The sequence below is a fragment of the Vigna angularis genome, chromosome 9, assembly GCF_016808095.1.
Source record: "Vigna angularis cultivar LongXiaoDou No.4 chromosome 9, ASM1680809v1, whole genome shotgun sequence".
Taxonomy (NCBI): domain Eukaryota; kingdom Viridiplantae; phylum Streptophyta; class Magnoliopsida; order Fabales; family Fabaceae; genus Vigna; species Vigna angularis.
The window spans coordinates 9,860,117-9,867,564 of record NC_068978.1 but is presented as its reverse complement, the minus strand read 5'-3'; the positions used below and the strand labels follow the sequence as shown (position 1 = coordinate 9,867,564).

The window sequence follows — 7,448 nt, the reverse complement described above, 5'->3', positions numbered from 1 at the left end:
GAGAAGAAAATCGTACCATCTTCTCTTGGACCATACATACTTCATCAAGTGTATCAAGGTGAAAGCATGCCTTATCATCATTTGCGTGGGACATGGCTTCAAACACGTCAAAATTCACTTCTTCATCTTGCACTCTCACCTTGAGTTTGTCATTCTCCACATTAGTTAAGACTCTGGCAATCTTCATAAAGGGTCTTCCAAGAATGAGGGGCACATCTATATCCTCCTCCATCTCCATGATGACAAAATCCAAAGGAAATACAAATTTGTCCACTTTAACAAGCACATCTTCAACCACCCCATAAGGGTATTTAAGAGATCTATCTGCTAATTGGAGAGTCATCCGAGTAGGCTTGAGTTCCAAATCTCCAATTTTTTTAAACATAGAGAGAGGCATCAAGTTGATGTTGGCTCCCAAATTAATCAATACCCTTCCAACAGCTAACTTCCCTATGGTGCATGGGATGGTGAAGCTACTCAGATCTTTAAATTTAGGAGGCAATAGTTTCTGTATGATAGCACTGCAATTTCCTTGTACTTCAATGGTCTCCTCTTCAATGTACTTCTCTTTTTCGCAAGAAGTTCCTTAAAAAATCGAGCATAAGAAGGCATTTGTTGAAGTGCTTTAGAGAAGGGTATGTTAATCTCCAATTTCTTGAAAATTTCCATAAAACGCTTAAACTGCTTTTCTTTTTCCTTTCTTGAGAAATTTTTTGGATAAGGAAGGGGTTTCTCAATTGTTTTTCCCCTGTCGCTCTCATCTTCTTCTTCTTTCTTTTTATCTCCCTCATCTTTCTCTTCTTCTTTCTTTTTATCTCCCTCATCTTTCTCTTTTTCTTTTCTCTCTATTTTTCTCTCATTTAATATCTTACCACTTCTAGTAATAATGGCTTTACACTCCTCCTTAGGGTTAACTTCAGTATTAACCCCAAAATTCTTCTCGGACTTATCCTCCAACTTCTTAGCCAGTTGGCTAACCTGTATCACCAAATTTCTTATAGCAGCTTCAGTGCTTTTATGGTTGGAGATTGACACTTGCATAAATTGTTGGAGTGTCTCCTCTAACTTTGCAGTCTTATCATTTAAGGAGGGTTGTTGTTGTCATTGTTGTTGTGGTGGTCTATTGAATTGCCCAGCTTGCCCTTGACCCATAATTGGGTGAGGTTTCCACCCTTGGTTGTAATTACCTTGGCGACCTTGATTACTCATAAAATTGACTTCTTCTTGGGTAATAGGTTGCATGGCACATTGTCCATTGATATGATCTCCACCACATAACTCACAAAGTTGATGTTGAGCTTGAGAAACATTCTGCAATTCTTGAGGCAGTTGAGAGATTTTCTTCATCAGAGTCTCCAATTGTTGAGTCATTATTTTGTTCTGAGCTAACAAAGCATCTTCAGATTGTAATTGTAGAACTCCTTTCGGTTGAAATTGAGCCCTTTCATTATGCATCTCATTATCATTGGCGGCCATATTTTCAATCAACTCATAAGCTTCCTCTGAAGTCTTGCACTTGATATTACCTCCAACTGAGGCATCCAACATCAATTTAGTTTGTGAACTTAGTCCTCCAAGGAAAAGAATGACCACTGTGGGTTCATCAAAGCCATGTGTGGGCGTCTTCCGTAATAAACCTTTGAATCTATCCCACTCTTGACCTAGAGTTTCGTCCATGCCTTGTCTAAAAGAAGAAATTTCTTGTTTGCGTTTATTTACCTTGGACCGAGGAAAATATTTGTTCAGGAACTTAGCCACCATATCTTCCTACTCAGTGAAGCTATTCTCTAGGAATGAATTAAGTCACATCTTAGCATTGCCTCCTAAAGAGAAAGGGAACAAGCTAAGTCTAATAGTCTCATATGGCACACCATTAATCTTCACTGTTTGTATATTTCATTGAACGTGGTCAGATGTTCATATGGATTTTCATGAGCTAGGCCATTGAATTGATTGTTCTTCACCAGTTGAATGAGAGTAGGCTTCATCTCCATGCTTGCGACATTGACTCTTGGCCTTGCAATGCTATTAAAATGAAGAGGTCCAATGACCGCTGCATATCTGCCAGGGTACATTTACCATTCTGATTGTCAATGATATCTTCTGTCTCCTCATCAAATAATGTGAAAGGTTGTTGAAGAGTCTTAGGAGAGGGAAATAGTTCTTTGGAAATCCTTTTCTTCCTTCTTCTTCTACTATTTTCCAGACCTGAAAAGAGAGGTTAAAATAATTTTGTGTTCCTGGTGCGAATCTTATCCTGCATCCAGTAAAAAAACAAAACACTAGAGTACCCAATTAGCCTAAAAATAAAAAATAAACAAAAAAAAAATTAAAGAACAATAAAAATAAAGACAAAACTGGTTAAGAATCACACAAAAGTATATTTTAAACCACGAGTCCCCAGCAGTGGCGCCAAAAACTTGTTAACTCATTGGCAAGTGTACCAAATCGTATCAAGTAATAATAAATGGTAAGACCAAATATCGTATCCCAATAGACTCACGACACTAAACAATCGTGTAATTACTTAACTAATTAAGACTAAAAAGTTATTTTGTTGGTGTTTAAATGCAAATGCAACAAAAGTAAATATGAATGCAAATTGATTAATTGAGGCTTGACACAAGAATGAATGGTGTTCATAATATGAGATAATTATGTTGTTGGGGTTTAGATTTCACCTTCCTTACTTTCATGTATATAAGAATTCATCTTCTTCATTAATTTGTTAACTTCACTTTCTAAAATACTTAGAAATCGATCCCTCGACGTAAAAAGGCTATCCTTAATTATTAAACCACAATCCCTTGCATCCCTAATAATCAATTCTGCATTACGAACAGAAGCTTAAGACAACCAAACATCCTATCCTTATCCCTAGGAAATATTTCTTTGGGTGAAATTCTCTAGATCAAGGTTTCTAGGTATTTCCCAATAACAAAGAAATCCAAACATCATGCTATGAGTGATCAAAACATAACAAGCATTGAGCAAAGGAGGAAATCACTAACAATCAATGAAAGAAGCATAAAATAATTCAAGTCATATTCAAATATATGAAAGTTTAGAGGTTACATCTTCCCCAACAACAAATGAGTTTAGTTCTCCATAGTCATGGAGAACCTTGATGTACAATGAAATGAAAGTGAGATAAAAACCATAGAAAACAAAAAAGAGAGCTTCCGTATCCAAATCTGCCTCCTAAGGGTCGAAAAGTGTGTTTTTGCGCTTCAACTTTCCAATGATGTGAACCTTAGGGCGTAAAGGTCCTTAAATAGATCAGAAACAAAGTCCAAGGCCCAACACGCTAGCGTTCAGCGCCCCTACTTAGGGCAACCAGGCGAGCTTGCAGCAGTGGCGCTCAGGGCCCCTAGAAGGGCGCTCAGGCGTTCCGCGGTACATGGAGTCTGGCGCTCAATGCCCCTCATGGAGCAAGCAGGCGCTGGTGTGTGACTGATGGCGCTGAGGGCCCCAAAAAAAAGGCAACTAGGTGTGGTCGCGTGAGAATTTGCGCCCAGCAGGGCCTCAGAAAAGGGCAACCAAGCGTCCTGCGACCTTCTGTAGCCTTCTCTTCTGTGTCCTTTTTGGGTTCCAACTCCTTGATACTTTAACTCCTCTTCCAAATCATTCCAATAACCTACAAAATCAAGGGAATTAGTAATAACAATCATCAAGTATAACCTCAACTCTCTTATTCACACAATTAAACTCAAAACGAGAGATTAAGCAAGTTTCTAAGTCAAAAAGGGTTAATTTAGTATCAAAATTGAATCACAGATAACAGTAAAATCAACCGTTATCACCAACCCACCTACAAAGCCTTAAAAGTCTGTCAGAGCTCGACCAGAGGGGTAGTCATAATCGCAACAAGCACCTATTGCACAATAATCAAACTCCCAAGACTTAGGGGCTTATGTACATACCTAACCCAACAATACGCTAAGTCATTTGGCTCAACAAAGCCCATTAAGCTTCACTAACCTAAAGTAGTTAGATGATATTATGAGATATATTTGTTGGTGCAAATATTTATATATTAATAGTATATGTGGTCAAATCTCGATAGTTTGATTACATCAAATATTCCTTAAAACCATATATTTATAAATATTTAGTATATTAGGTAAAATGTCACATTATCGCTATTATTTTTTTAATTATCATATATACAATAAGTCATTATATTTGGCGATATTACTTTATATTCCTTTATTATTATCAATTGTATCGAATGAATCATAGAACCTAGAAATACTTTACACTCATTCTTTCTTACTCAAAAGATCCAAATTCTCTTATTGACTTAAGCGTTAGAATCGATACTCCCACAAATCCACATAACAATCGATTGTAAAAAAACAAGAGAGAAAAATTGATTCTCTTCGATCCATAATTGATTCCCTCATGTATGTGCCTAAAATGTTTATTTTCACCTCATTTTTGCTTCATTCCTAGGTCATCAACCTTCACAAATTCACCATAACAACCACACAATTCCGCCAAAGTCAGCACATTCTCACTTTAGAACCAACACTTTGAAATGCATTAGCAACCTCTCTTTGCTTGAATGCACAATAAACAAGATGAAAAAGAGTGTAAATAGTGGAGAAAATTGGTCATTTCAATTCATATGACATGTATTTAATTGCTCTTTTTCACTCTAGTGAGTGTCCCCTTATCCTGTATTAGCTCAAATTTATGTTTCCAATTTAGTATAAATCAGTTATAGTAAACGTTCTTTACACTCCCATCTTCAAGAATAGTAAATACATGAAAACAAAACATAGCTTAGGGATTATTTTTTTCTATTATCATTATTTAGTTTATGTGGTACACAATTTCTAGTGATGATTATTTCACAATAAACTAGGGTAATAAATGAAGATTTCAATTATCATGAATTCTATAAAAGTTGAAATTTTTTTGGCTTGAATAATTTTAAATTGCAACGGTTAAATATGTGTACTATTTTAGTTTAATAAGGTATCATCTCATTGAAATACTAAGAGGTAAATTTATACTTGATATAGCTACGATGAAGAAGGACAAAAAAAACATCGTTATATAAGGCTATTAGTGAGATTGTTCTTAGATTCGATAATGATGTTTAGGCAATTCTTACAAGGAGAATACTAAAATGAGATTATGAATGGACCTTGAGACTTGTACTCATACTAGATAAGTAGTGAAAAAGCAATCAATGAATGATTTAGTGAATTCAAGAAGTTGATTTTGGATATGGGAAGCATTAACATTCAAGTTCATGACGATGAGCTAATGTTAATGTGTTTGTGTGTTGCTTGATATGTATGATCATTTTAAGAAAACCTTGTTGTATAGAAGAAAAATTCTCTCTTGAATAGGTTTAGGTGACTTTAAGCTTGAAAGAGTTGAATGAGAAGTTTGAAGTTAAGAAGTGGCGGAAGAAAATGAGAGAACACTTACTAGTGATAGTAGAGAAGGAGGTAGAAATCAAGATTTTGCCTCAGAGATAGAATAAGACTAACAACCTTGAGAAATCACATGGATCAAATAGTCTAATATACACATGTCATTTTCACCTCAAAACAACTTTGGTGTGTTGTTGGTGAAGTACCTGAAAAACACTAGAAAGAGGGGGGGGGGGGGGGGGTGGGGTTGAATAATGTTAATGAAAAAATTATTTTCGCAACCCTTCTGATATAACACGTTTGTTAAGTTTTGGTTTTATCAAATGAATACTTAAATGCTTAACCTTGTAAATGATTATGAATGATAGTTTCTTTAAACATGCTATTTAGAGCGTACACTACAACATTTGTAAGAACTTCCTCCATTGAATAAGAATCGTTTAGTGCAGAAGTTTCTTATATGCAGAAATAAAAATGCAGTTGTAGGTTTTATAAAAAAAGTGTTTAGACAAAAGGTAAACAATAATTGCACATATATTTTTATATTAGTTCCCTCCAACTAAGCTATGTCCAGTCTCCTCCGCAGAGGGTTCCATTATAATCTTCAATAAGATTACAATTGAGTATTCGTACTAACCCTGGTCTTCTCAGTTAGTGAATAACCTCCTATTATCCTAGACTAGATGAGTATTTGCATCACTCTTGGTCTTCTCAGTCAGCGAATAACCTCTTGTTGCCCTAGACTGGATGTGTATTAGCACCACTCTTGATACTAGACGACCTTGCTAGATATCCTTAACTCCACAGAGTTCAACAAGTGTTTTAATTTTCTTTAGAATTGAAATTAACAATTTCTTACAAGTCGTTTAGACTATTACTCTCGCAAAGAGGATGTGAGTACAATATAATACAATTTAAACACTCATAGGTGTTTCTCTCTTTTCTCTTTCTCTTTTTCTTACAACAATAAGCAAAGATTACAATGAAGCTCGAGAGTATTGCTTGACTTCTTTTCTTTTCTTCTGCTCAAATGTTTTCTTTTCTTGAGCTTTTTTATGCTTTTCTTTTGAACGCTTTTCTTAGGATGGATATTTTTGTTGTATTCTATCCTTTTGATTCTTCATCGGAATAATCTTTTATTTAAAGGCTCTTGGAGAAATTCCTGTTAGACTAAGCTCTTAACATTGATTCTTGTGTCTTCTCTTTCTTCGTGTACATCAGTCGTTTGTTAAAGTCAACTTGTTAGAGCATATTTGTTTTTTCAGTACTTTGCTTGAAGTAGGTTGTACTTCCTTTTAGACATTGCTTTTCAAGTGAAGAACATTCCGTGAATATCTCTTTTGTCTGTAACGTTCACTTCTAATTTTTAAATGAATATGTGGATGCGTGTAAAGTAAGTTATCTACAAATAATAGAGTAGATTGTGCATATCAAAAATGTGTTTAACAATTAAGCTTTTCTTCTAAAGATACCAAGCGTTAAGTAAGAACTTCATCGTTACACAAAGTAACAATTTTAGCTCATGGTATCGTCTAGACTGATGTAAACGCTTCTGATAATTTTGTTTTTTAGAGAATTGTGTTTAACATGTTATGTTTTCTTTTGCGTTTCAGGTTTAAGCTTTTAGAGTGTTTTTGTCGAAGACACTGTCTTGACACTTCTTCATTTTCCCAAGAGTTCAACCGAATTCCCCTTGGGTATAGTAAGCTTACGCGTTTAGCATAACTCTCTTAGACGCTTTGACTTATCAATCATTTAGCATTACGTCTCACTAGTAAAAAAAAGCTTTTTTAACGCGTTATATATGCCTCGGTTTTACTGAAACCGAAGCGTATAAAAGCGTGGTGGCAGTTTTGTAAATACTGAGTGATTATATGCCTCGGTTATTTTTGAACCGGTGCCTATGTCTGTTACTGTCTCGGGTAGAAGCACAACCAAAGCATAAAAGTCATGTCACTTCACCACTGCCAAGGGGTTTTTTTTTCTGACAAAGCGCTATCACCTCGGTTCAACTCAGAACCGAGGCATAATATGCATTACTGCTTCGGGTACAGGCCC

The 7,448-nt window shown here is 35.5% G+C and overlaps 1 non-coding gene across 1 annotated transcript; it reads left to right on the top strand.

Annotated features, from left to right (window-relative positions):
* The first annotated feature begins 1,606 nt into the window (after positions 1–1,606).
* On the top strand, positions 1,607–1,713 carry LOC128194153 (small nucleolar RNA R71). Its single transcript, XR_008245469.1, has one exon. It is a non-coding gene; the product is annotated as a small nucleolar RNA R71 (small nucleolar RNA).
* The last annotated feature ends 5,735 nt before the right edge of the window (positions 1,714–7,448 follow it).